General features: G+C 37.9%; 1 protein-coding gene across 1 annotated transcript in view; it reads right to left on the bottom strand.

The window, feature by feature from the left end:
* The window catches only part of LOC134657945 (uncharacterized), a 138,644-nt gene that overhangs the window by 46,657 nt on the left and 78,598 nt on the right, over window positions 1-13,389 (bottom strand). The gene's annotated exons all lie outside the window — the stretch shown is intronic.

The raw sequence follows: 13,389 nt of genomic DNA, 5'->3' as shown, positions 1-13,389 counted from the left end.
CTTTGCACGGGTTAACATATTATAACATAACATAAATCTTCCTCTTGAATCACTCTATCTATTAAAAAAACTGCATCAGAATCCGTTGCGTAGTTTTAAAGATCTAAGCATACATAGGGACAGACAGACAGCGGGAAGCGACTTAGTTTTATAGGTAAGTACTATGTACTTAGTCGAACGAGCGAGCGAAGCGAAGCGAAGTTCTTACATTCAACTTTGAACACGCGGCTGGCTAGCGGCACGTCCCGGCATTTCGATGTTTTTAAGCTGAACTGTCAGAAGATAGTTTGATACACAATAACTTAAGTAAATTTGTTCTAATTTAAATGAAATTGGGTAAACGTGTAGTCGAGGGCATTATATTTTAGTCATTAAATTATGAGCAGGCTCGATCAAGGGGTTATTAAGCTAGAAGAGCTTAGAAGGCCAAAAAGCTGCTTGTGAGGTGTCTTGCTATTCTGGTCATTTTATTTGCAAGAAAGTATGGTCGAGTTTGTTATCAAATGAAAGTGCTCGGCTTACACTTTCATAATATCGTTTTTAAATTTACCATTTTGAAATAATTAGCAAGATAAAAATAAAATAAAATAAACATAATTTAGGTATTTGACATTTGACAGGAAATATTTCGGCTTACCACAGAATCCACAGATACAGTATCAGTTAAGGGCTCCACAGACCTTGCGATAAATCGTACGCGGTTTTCGATCCTTTGACGACTGCATTCAATTGATATTTTTGGCGAACCGCGAGTTCTCAGTTCGGAGCGAACTACTAGTGATAATAGTGATTGATCATCAACATCATGTGATACATTTAAATGTCACTACCAAGAGGTTTGAAAACAAATTCGAATTGATTCCGATTTCAAAGTAGTTTTTACATTAATTTCCCTTTAGGTACTTTTACTTTATTTTTCTGACCCAATTCTTCGGCAACAAAGCCTCGGCTTAAAAAAAACATAAAAATGCACATTAGCCCCGGGCTAAACGCTATAATATTATACGATTTCCTAAATGAAAATCCATATAACAGCCAGTCGGTGGCACATGGTGGCCTACACGGATATAAAAGGTTTGGAAGAGACAACAGGAAATGGTAATTGGTAATAACGTATACAGAGTTCTATTGTATTCAAAGTGTTTGTTCTTTATTTGATCTCTGCAGGTAATCAAATAGTTATACATACTGAAATCAAGTATACCTACCAAAGAAACTCAAAAGGAGTCTCTGAGAATTGATTTAAATCGGCCCAATATTTACGTTTAATATTATTTTGGCTATATCATCACTACACCTAAAACAAAGTCCCCTGCCGCGTCTATCTGTGTGTTTGTATGTTCGCGATAAAGTCAAAAACTACTGAACGGATTTTCATGCGGTTTTCACCTATCGATAGAGTGATTCTTGAGGAAGGTTTGTGTATGATTTGTTAAGTATAGCTACTCAACTGTATTTTACATTTTACAATTCATCCCTTACGCAATAAATAAATAGGTATAGGTACATAATGTTTCATAATGAGTTCAGCGTTTAGACATTCAAATGTGTTACTTACATCATAAATTGCTCTGAAAATTAGCTTAACATATAATTATAAGTTGCTAGGCCTACATGAATAAAGTATATTTGATTGATTGATTGATTGAAATGAAGCTGGTCAATCTATATGCGATTTACAAAGAGACCCATTCGCATTGCTCTCGAGTATACTTTTAGTAAAACATTGTCACATCCAGCATCTCAAGTTCGCGGTCGGCATTCATTAAAATTTGCCAAACCCGCGCGCCCGTCCGCCACACCTGACGCCCCGGGCGCGGGCCCACAAACAACCCGCCACCCCTAACACCATCCACTGCTACCCCAACTCCTAACACGCACTGAAGATTGTTTATAAAACCGGCAATGGAATTGACACGCAGCGATCAAACGGGCAAGTTGAAAAACGAATGTTGTGGTAGACGCCTGATGTATTGGAATGGAACGCGAACTATTGTTATTTAGAGTACTTTCCATCCATTGCTGCCCCAACTCCTAACAGGCACTGACAGTTATTTATAAAACCGGCAATGGAATTGACACGCAGCGATCAAACGGGCAAGTTGAAATACGAATGTTGTGGTAGACGCCTGATGTATTGGAATGGAACGAGAACTATTGTTATTTAGAGTATTTTCTATCCATTGCTGCCGTAACTCGCCAACACGCACTAACGGTTGTTTATAAGACCGGTAATGGAATTGACACGCAGCGATCAAGCGGAGAAGTTGAAAAACGAATATTTGATGTATTGGAACGAACTATTGTTACTTACAGCGTTATCCACTGCCGCTCCAACCAGTGACACGCACCAACGTGCAATTATAAACAAGCAATGGAAATGCAACGCAGCGGTAGAACGGACAAGTTGAAAGAGTGTTAATGTCATGGTAAACTGCTGATGTATAGGAATCGGGACTATTGTTACTTGTTGATATTAAGGGATTGTTTATGTCTTTAGTCATTTGGTTTTGTATGGCGATGGCGTCATTCTTTTTATTAACATTTTTACAAGAGGAAAACCCCGATTTCTGGTCAAATAAGGAAAATTATGATAGGTAGATATGGGAATTAAGTACTTAAGTGACTATTTTATCTTCTTCTTCAACCTAGCGTTTTCCCGGCCTAGCGCCAGGGTCCGCTTTCCTGCTCAGTCTTCTCCACTTTGCCCGGTCTTCGGCATCCTCAGGTGTGAGATTGGTCTCTTCTATGTCCGTCATTACGACGTCCAGCCAGCGCTTCTTAGTGTAAGGCCTGAGTGGACGCTCATGTTGGGCGTGCAGCGGGGCGGGGCATGCGGCGTGCATGTTAAACATATGCAAACGTATAGGAGCGGCCTTAGTGCACGCTGCTCAAATCACTTGTGAGCCCGACGCCACGCTGCACGCCCCGCCAAACGCGCCGCTTCGAGCGTCCACTCAGGCCAAGTACTTAGGCCTACCGCGGCCGCGTGATATAGTGACTAAGTAAGATTAAGTGACTAGTTAAATTATGTTAAAATAAAATAAAAGCAAAATTTCCCTTCTTCAAAACTTTCAATGTGAGGGCTATGTGTGTGACCAAGTTGTTAATTCCACGCTTTTGTCATAGTCGCCCCAATCTTCCATTTTATTGGTTGTAAGCCGGCACCATCTGGCAGTGCGTCGACACTTCTCATACGTTATGCCGTATGTATTTAACCCGGTCGTAGTGTTTGTAGGTACTAGGATTATACCTGTGTCCAGCTTTTGGGGACGGCGGTCTTCAAACGGATAATATCTTTATATAGGTATATTTTTGGGGTAAATATCTATTGTTTCCCAGAAAGTTTTAAGTCATAATGTATTGTTTGCCCGCATTTTCGTTAGTCATAACTCATTTGGTTCAGACCAGATACGCGTCACTTTTCAGGATTGCCAGAAAACAAACCTAACCTAACCGGCTAACCTTACGAAAATCCTGAAAAGTTAACGGTTTCAGTTTTAGGACTAATGATAATATGACAAACAATACATTATGTTTTTAAACTTTATGGGAAACAAAGGGACCTCAGTATAAACATATGCCAATATACCAATCTGGAAATGTCACAAAACTGGCGATGTCACCAGCTATGCAAAAACAATCTTGAACACGAACAACTCCCTTACTTTAAGACCATTGACGTATATATCAGGACTGACCTTACGGGCAATAAGAATGGGGCATGAATGGGGCCAGTACAGCAGTGTGACACCGCTACAACGCGATTGGTTGATGAGTTCGCATCACGCGCGCGATTGTCGCAACTAGTTGCGTAAGACTGCACGATTGGCTCGAATTTGTGAGTGACACCGCTGAACTAGTACCATTTTTAGTGCCAGTAAGGCCCGTCCTGAGATATACGTCAATGTTTGAGCATCTGTGTAGTTCCCGCACCTGCTCATCCTTACAAACACAAGTACCTTCCAGATCTGAGTGCGGGTTCGAATCCCGCCTTAAACGCGCGGGAACGAACATGTGTTCCTTTAAACTATGCGTAGTGGACATAGGGAATACAGTGAGGCTGACAAAATGTGTCATATATGTCACTAGCGACCCGCCCCGGCTTCACACGGGTTAACAAATTATACACAAACCTTCCTCAAGAATCACTCTATCGATAGGTTGAAAACCGCATGAAAATCCGTTCAGTAGTTTTGGAGTTTATCGCCAACACACCGACAGACATCGGACGCGGCGGGGGACTTTGTTTTATAGGTGTTTTATATTGTTTCATATATTTTTGTACACATCGTTAAGCAAGATATTTTTGCTGGGATTCATTGATTGTCGATAAGAATTAGGTTCGAACCATCGGCGGTAGCACGGTCGCATTTTTATCGCTTGTCACCATGCCTGTCACGTTCTAACAAGTATGTAAGAGCGAAAGTGACGGGCGATGAAAATTGAACCATGCTGCGCCCGCATGTCTACAAAGTATTATTTATAGGTATAACCAGAGGTATACGTACGATAGGCAAAATCAGTCAATGAGAAGAATTAAATGACTCACGCCAGGCCGCGTAGCCAACGTGTCAAAATTAATCGCTTTCGGTAGCGATCCAAAACGCAACTGTCACTGTCGCACTTATTAGCACTCTTCCACATTTGGAAGAGTGAAAGAGTGATACAAAGCGTTTCGTTGTCGAAGCGATAGCGATTGTCAGCTGGCTAGGCCGGCAGAACGGTCCGGGCCCGGGTTAAGGCGTCCGACACTTCGTTTTCTATAGAAAACATCACATGATCACCTAATCACCCAATAAAGGAGATTCTATCGTGAGTAATCCTTTAAGTGTCTGTCAGACAATCAGACCCAGCCTGTCAGGCTGGCAGACAGACTGGGTCTGATTGCCAGCATGCTGACAGATGAGCCTGCTGTATCTGCTTTGTTTGTGTCGGGAGATATTAGCATGGCTGTGAGAAGCGGCACCTGTGGCCGAGACATTAATGTGTACCGAATATAGGGTTGCCAGATGGTCGGGATTTGGCGGGATTCTCCCGATTTTTAGCATGTGTTCCCGATTCCCGACAAAGTGGAAATTAATGTCCCGAAAAACAGCTGCACGTTATAAAACAATAATTTCAAGTTCCGAACTGTCGTCGAGCGAGCGAGCGACCCGTGTCGAGCGCGTCAGCGTTAAAAAATCTCTATGGGCAGAGCAGTTTACGTAATGCCAATAATGTAAAATATCGTTGTTTTTAATACAATTAGGTACTTTAATTTGAATGTTTTCTTTTTCCCGACTTAAGTCTCAAAATCCCGAAAAATTTATATTTTTTCCCGATAATAGCGCCTTTCGATCTGGCAACCCTAACCGAATACCGGGCAGGAGCGGTGTCGGGGTAAAAACCCGCTTTTACTTACACAATATGTTTATATTGATAATATCATATACATATATTTTTAACCCGACTACGATTTTTAGGGTTCCATACCTCAAAAGTAATAAACGGAACGCTTATAGGATCACTCGTGCGTCTGTCTGTCTATCCGACCTTCACCCCCCCCTTTGTCTCCGAAACTACCGGATCCAAAATAAATAAAACAATACACAAACTACCATCTGACCTTCCAACCCACAGAGGGGATACTAGGGACTTATTGGGATTAGTCCGGTTTCCTCACGATGTTTTCCTTCACCGAAAAACGATTGGTAAATAATGTAAATATTAAATGATATTTCGTACATAAGTTCCGATAAACTCATTGGTACGAGACGGGATTTGAAACCGCGACCTCCGGATTGAAAGTCGCACGCTCTTACCGCTAGGCCACCTAGGCTAGGCCTAGCCTAGCTGTGGGTGGGTTAGATAATTACGAACTATGGGACTTATTTTTGAGTAAGTTATATTCACCCATATACACTTGACTGTAGGTAGGTACCTTATTTTTACTCCCCTCTCGAATATTCTTATATGGAATATTCACAAAGTAACCTATTTCCATTGCTCTCTAGTGTACTAGTAAACTGCACCAAACGCGCCTACCGAACTTAGTCAATAACGGCTGCGCCATACTTTACACTGCAGTGCAGTTGTATAAAACACACTTTATATTACAGTTACGAAATACTTGCTCATAATGGCCGACTAGTTCAAAATTAAGTGTTCATATTCAGCACTGTATTAATTCTGTTTTTACAAGCGTTTATATAACTTGCAATTATGTACCTATAGTCCGTGCGGAAACTGCGGAAAGAGAAGAGTCGTGAAATCTATGGGATCCAATACATTCTACGACTCTTCTCTTTCCGCACAGACTTGTGTACAGGTCAAATCTTGCAAGTTAAAGACCCACTTCCCGATTTTCAATGAAGCTGAAAATTTGCATACATATGTACTTACGTCTGGTGACAATGCAATATTATGGTGCCATCGAGCTGATCTGATGATGGAGACAGGAGGTGGCCATAGAACTCTGTGATAAAACAACGCATTCTACGAGTAATTGTGGTTGGGATTTTTAGAATTGTCTCGATGAGTATTAGTTATCTGTGGAAGGAAAGGTACAGTCAGCGGCAAAAGCTTGTACCAAAAATTATTTTTTTGCCAAAAACTTATTAAACTTATAAGTAGCACCCCTTATTCTGCGTCAGGGGGAGTTAAAACCATGGTAAAACAAAATTTACTTACCTAGGTATTTGCACCTGATCTGACAAAGGTAACTATAAATATTCAGGAAACAAGATTTCTACTTATTCAATAAAACGGGACAGCAAATCAAATCATCCAAACTCAGAATAGAGTGAGGTAAAATTACATTGCCTTTTTGAAGTGGACACTTCTTACTTTGCAGTAGTTGCGGTTATAGGGTTTCAGTTTAAAATTTAGTTTGTCATTTTCGTAATGAGTAAGGGATATTTAAACCATAAAATAATTTTATGTCTAACAAAATTGATAATCTGGTTATAAACTTTACTTTACCAGACATCAAACGAAATGCACTGCGAGCGCGAGAGACACGACGAACGAGCAATTCTTGTTTATTTATTTATATATATATTTCTTGCTTATATATATATTTCGGGGATCTCGGAAACGGCTCTAACGATTTCGATGAAATTTACTATATTTATAATATAAGTAACAAAACAAGTTAAATTTCTAAACTTCGAATGCGCCCCGGGTAACGGCTAAAAAGTAGGTATCCACTAAAAATAAAATATATTTTTCACCTCAGCAGCTCGAACAAGGGTACTTTGCTACTTAAAAACAGTGAGCAAAATCGCATTTTGCTCACTGAGTGAGACAAAATGAGCAAAATGCGATTTTGCTCACTCAGTGAGCAAAATGCGATTTTGCTCACTGTTTTAAGTAGCAAAGTACCCTTGTTCGAGTTGCTGAGGTGAAAATTTAATTGTTGATATATCTTAAGAAAACATGAGTGAATAGAGGTAAGTGATGAAGAAGGAATACATTTTTCGGCTTCTCTAATATGTTCTCACTGCTGAGGTGAAAAGTTTTGTGAACTACACGAGATCAAAGTTATTTACATCTCGTGCGCTTTTGAGTCCCTTACTACGCTCAAGATTCTAAATTAGATTCACTCGCTACGCTCGTGAATCTAATATAGAATCTTTCGCTTGCGGAACGGGACTCAAAATAAGCACTCGAAGAAATATCAAACTTTGATCTCTTGTTGTACAAATAACTATTGTGTAGCTAACCGGCTACTTTTTAAAACACGACCGAAGTAAACGTCCCCATCATGTATGTATACCTACATACATTTATTTTAGCTTTATCGCAGTCGCTTAAAAAACAAAAAAAAAAATTCAATTAATATTCTTTATGGCTTACTGAAGGTAATATATCTGCTATTAATATTCTATTTCTTTAACATATTACCTAAGTAATAAAGTAGAAATATAGTGATTGTACGGGAAGCGTCTTCCCGTAGGCACCCTTTCGGAAATCAATTCAACTTGCGTCAGCTGCGGCATTAATAAAGTCCCAGCCGGTGCTCATTTCAATTTCTTTTATACAGCTCCGTAAGTATAGGTAGGTAATAGGTATAGGTATAGTTTACTAGGTAATATGGGGTAGATTTGCATTATTTATTTTTATATTTATACATATTAGAACCACTTTGACGCGAAAAATAAATGTAAATGAAGAAAGAAAATAGGTAGCAAAATCTCGAGTGGTACGAGCTCCTAAGCACGTATTTCAATTTATTATTAAGCCAGTAGATACAAATATAACTATAGTATACTGGATAATAAAGGAAAATCACGGTAAAAACTAGAAATGCGAGAAATATATATTTACGTTTCTAAATAGCAACGCCCGCTGTTAATTAAATACGAAGTTATTGATCATAATTTCTCGCGTAGCGTACGTTTCATTAACCTGCGATCTGCAAACAGCCTACGCAGTTAGGCAGTTATTATCGCTTACCGAATACCGTCAAGTGGGATAACTGGGACGGCGGGGTAACATTAGAAAAATGAAATGTTTCATAATAGAGTTTTTCTACTCGTCGACTGCAATGCTTGAATGAAGACTTCGTATACCAAAGTGAAATCGCATACTTTTTTCACTATGGGACCCCAACTCAACTATAATATTAATTTCAATCTCGTACCTTACTTAGGCAACTCAGCAAGCTTCGTTGCCTAAACACGGTACTCGACTGAAAAGTTCTCCATTTTATCACGATTGTATAAAATACTAATTTCACTGTATTTAAAATAAATTATTTTACACCATGCATGAAATAAAGCACCAGAAGATTAAAAGAGGAACTTAAAGTCTATTTTTTTATTCGGTAGACTAAAATGACATTTCATAGTATGAACATAAAATGTCATTTCACACAACATTAGACAACAGTTATTTACACCGTATAAAACTATAAAGAGTAGGTCATTTGATTGTGACGTCACATGCCAGTGTTTTATATGAGGAGTGTCTTTTCAAAAGGGTTTATTTTTTTCTTAGCGGTACTCTAGAGAGAACCTTGCTCAAGAAAACTTAAGGTCCAATTTAGAAATAGATTCCCAGAAAAAATAAACCCTTTTGAAAAAACCTCATATACATTCCATAGTAGCAAAATCGTTTGACAGATCGAAAAAAGAAACTGATGTGACTAGAAGAGAAGTCAAATGCCCTATTATATGAACGTTGTCAGCAGTGTATTTTTTACAATCTTAGAATCAGGATTTACCTGTATTGGGGAACATTTTTCAATTAGCTAGATTAAAAAATAAAATAAATATCTATAGTTACCCCGTTTGTCCCCAGCTACCCCACCGGACGGTATCGATCTCATAGTACCTACAATAAATAACTGTAATTTTTAGTGTTCCGTGCAAAACTTGGCCGCTCCGATATATCTGATGGCGACTGTACACTAAATTTCTACGGGCCTTATGACGTTATTGTTTACCCAACTAGCTAACTAGTGTAATTATACTTTATAATAGCGTTTATTATATTTGTAAACAGAGCTTATGCTTTGTTCTCCTATTTATTATTGGGTAGGGTACTAAACATGTGTTTCGTATTTCGTAGCTTATTTCTTTGGTGTAGCTGCCATCTAGTCTCGGAGGAATAATCCAATATGGAGTGGTGACACGCACTAATTTCTATGTGAAAAATTCTGCCGTTTTCGGCGCGGGGGGCGAGGAACGCACACAAATAATGTAAACACTAATGCATTTTTTGCATGCGTCGCTACACACGCACACGACAAAATTATCAAACACTAGCATAAACTATATTCACACAAATACAAGAACAAACACAGACAACCCTGTCCGTGAACGAGATGATGTCAGTTCTAAGTAAACGTAGAAGTGCGAGGGACTTGTCGATAATATTGTCGACATTTTATTGACTGAATTTTAACTGTCTGCTTTAGTCAATTATAACCATCAAAAACATTACATGTAAAAAGGTGCAAGTCTCGCAACGCTTCTACTACAAAAAAGTTTTGAGATGTAATGCTAATGTGAAACCAAGTCGGTTATTTTAATCAGTGCCAGGGGGTGTTAAAACCGTATCAATAAGATATCTTTAATTTCTAATACGTATAATGACTTGGCCATCGCACGGCTGCATAATGACATAAGGATCATCGTCACCTATTAAAAATAATTCTAATTGAACATAAGGCTAGCGCTAATTGCAGTTTGAGCATTACACATATTTACGAGTACGGTACGAGTAAAGCATTATGTGCGATTGCCAAGTTATTATATGTATTACAAATTGAAGATATCTTATTGATACGGTTTTAACACCCCCTGGCACTGATTAAAATAACCGACTTGGTTTCACGTTACATCTCAGAACTTTTTGTAATAAAAGCGTTGCGAGACTTGCACCTTTTTACTTGTAATGTTTTTGATGGGATCTCATCTCTTTTTGTAGACAGTCCTTCTTTTCGGGTACTCATACCCATACTATGTATACATATATCATAACTAAACACATACTCACATCGTACATACATCGTAGTGTACCTTTACTTTACCTACTATTTGTAGGAACTGCAACAGTAACTTTGTAATAGCATATATTTATATGGAATCACAAACTTACTTATGCAGTTCTTAGATCTTTAAAACGTGACTGATATTGCAATATTTTTAGGTTTTCGATGGCTTGATAAGCTGAAAACTACTTATGTTTAAAATTTATTGCATCTTTTGGAAATCTAAAAAATAAATCAATATAACAATATATTTATAATGTTCATATAGATTTTATCGATATTGGTTTTTATGGTGTCCCATCGCTAACTATGGTAGAGTGATACCAGAGTAATAAATTAAAAGTGCCTATTTATGGAAAATGACGGCAGTAACCTTAAAATAAATAAAATACAATACAAATATTGGACATGTCAAATAAAAAATATACGATAGAAACTAAGAGAAAAATGAATTTTCAAACAGTAGTCGGGTAGGTGCGTTAGTTTTCGTCCAGCTATAGTTTTCGACTACTTGACGAAATTGAATATAAATCTACAATGCTGCACAAATTTGGACTTAATGCAATCCTTAATGTCGAGACAATATATCTATCTACATAAAAAATGTATTTGGCAAGTAGCAAATTATTTGCTAATATGTCATGTGGACGAAAACTAGTGACTAGAGCATGGACGGAAACTAGCACAATGACCCTATATCCGTAATATCACGTTATTTATGATTTATACTATTTATTTCATTTAATGGATTATGTTGATATAAAAATAAGGTGTTATATAAAAATAATGTGTTATATAAATTATATAATAATAAGCAACGCAAATTAGAAGTTAGGTATACCTAATGAATATTTAGAAAGTCTTCTTTAAATATTACCCTAAATTAGATCTAGTACCATGAAGTGGTATCACTTTCAGATTGACAATGTTTTTTAGTTTTTTGCTAAATTAGTGCACTATTTGATAATATTTACATGTAATAGTACTTACATATGAAAAGAAACGTATTCTTTAAGTACGCTAGATGTTTCCGATCGGTTTTTACAGGAGAAAACGCTACAATTCGGCATTTTCTGCTCCTAACATTCGGCTTAGACTGACGTTTGGTGAATGGCGTATGACGTATGGCAACTATAGTTTTATAATTGACCGGCGGCCAGCCGGCGGCCGCCGACTTTTGGCAGAGGGGAACGCCTGTTAATGGCGGTTCCTGTTGGTTTATTATTCCGAGCATCTAGTGGCTAAAATCTAAAGTGGCTTCGCGAGCTGTAGACTTCGCTATCCCCCATCCCATGGCTCCGCCATTTTGGATATTTTGTAAAAACTGAATCGACAAAAAATTATGCACATTAATATTATGTAATTATCGAACCTGTTTACTAAATTTCCCGAGAATCGGTTGAAAAATGCAACTAGAACACCCTAGACAACTAGGACATAGGTATGAATTAATTTTTGCCCAACCTGAAATGGAGACCTTCGCTTTCCGTCGGTCAATAAAACATGACCTTATTCAGTTCTATACTGCCGCCTATAGTTCATACACATAAAATGATTGTACCTATAGTCCGACAAGAAATTAACAATTAACATGGACCTGTGACATTTTTACCGTAAAATGCTTTTAAACATTGCAACAAGTATGGTAATTTTTTAGTTCCATTTAGTTAATTTCTACTATTTTATGTCGCACTATAATACTTACTCGTAAACTAACTGCATGGGCGGGCGATTTAACAATCTTCATAACTTTACCTAACATTACCCAAACTGAAAACAAACTGCGCTGCGGTCCATTTTAATTTACTTATAGTGTAAATTATTGTTTCATAGTGTAAATGAGTTTATAGTAAATTTATAGCTAATGTCGATTAAGTTGGTAGCCACTTCCTACCGGAACCGGGCGTATGATGGCCCGCACGCAGTAGACGCGTAACTCAATTTTTGATGTTTTTGAGTTGTATTTTTTTTACCACCTTGTCAACATCTATACAGGATTGGGAAGGTTTGGGGCCGTTAGAACTGGCTTGATGAGTAGTAGAAGGAAAGGATACTTAATATATTTTATAAATCCTAAAATATAAGTTAATTGACAAATAATTAAGGTTGAATATGTTTTAAATGGTCTAGGTCTATTGATAAATCGTATTTTTTTTGAAGTGAAAATTTCTTTAGCGGCGCTGGGCACTTTTTGAGGTGGGGAAAAAAATGATAAACTCGAGACAGCGTAAGGCAATCACGTAACCATAAGGGGCGTAAGGCGATCACGTGACCGTAAGCCCCCGTAAGGTGGCCACTCATAATTTAAATGGTATTTAAATCAATAAAGAAAAACTCAATGTTATTTGACATTTATGTTGCGGACTCCTTTTCAAGACTCTTTACCTGTGTTCAAATAATTTGACGTTGTCATGGCAGTATGTAAATAAACATGTCAATGAAAAAGTGTGATCTTCTTTGAGAATGATAATAATATATAATAAATAAATAGAATACCTCCGCTAAACGTATGTATCGTATTACCGGGCGTCGGTAACATAGTGAGGTGAGTTTTCACTTCTATCGGCACTCCCGGAGTGCAACCGTTGTTGCTTGTTTTAATAGGTAAACATTTGATTCAGGCAACAAGACCCACATTACTAATATTGATAACTTACTTATACTTTAGTACCTAGTGTTAACACATTGACTGCTAGCGACCCGCTAGGCGGGATTTCTGTCCGTCAAAGCGGAAAAGCCGCCCCGCTCGAACGTAGCACGTAGCTCGCGCTGGCAATGAATGTGTTAGGTACCTAAATCTACGGTACATGTCATAATTAAACTCAAAGTTTTTATTCTTTATTTATTTTGGTATCTTAGGTATTATCGCAACGCGCTTATGAATTTCAAAAAAATATACCTAATCCGAA

The sequence above is a fragment of the Cydia amplana genome, chromosome 21, assembly GCF_948474715.1.
Source record: "Cydia amplana chromosome 21, ilCydAmpl1.1, whole genome shotgun sequence".
Classification (NCBI taxonomy): Eukaryota; Metazoa; Arthropoda; class Insecta; order Lepidoptera; family Tortricidae; genus Cydia; species Cydia amplana.
This window is presented reverse-complemented; position numbering and strand designations above follow the sequence as displayed.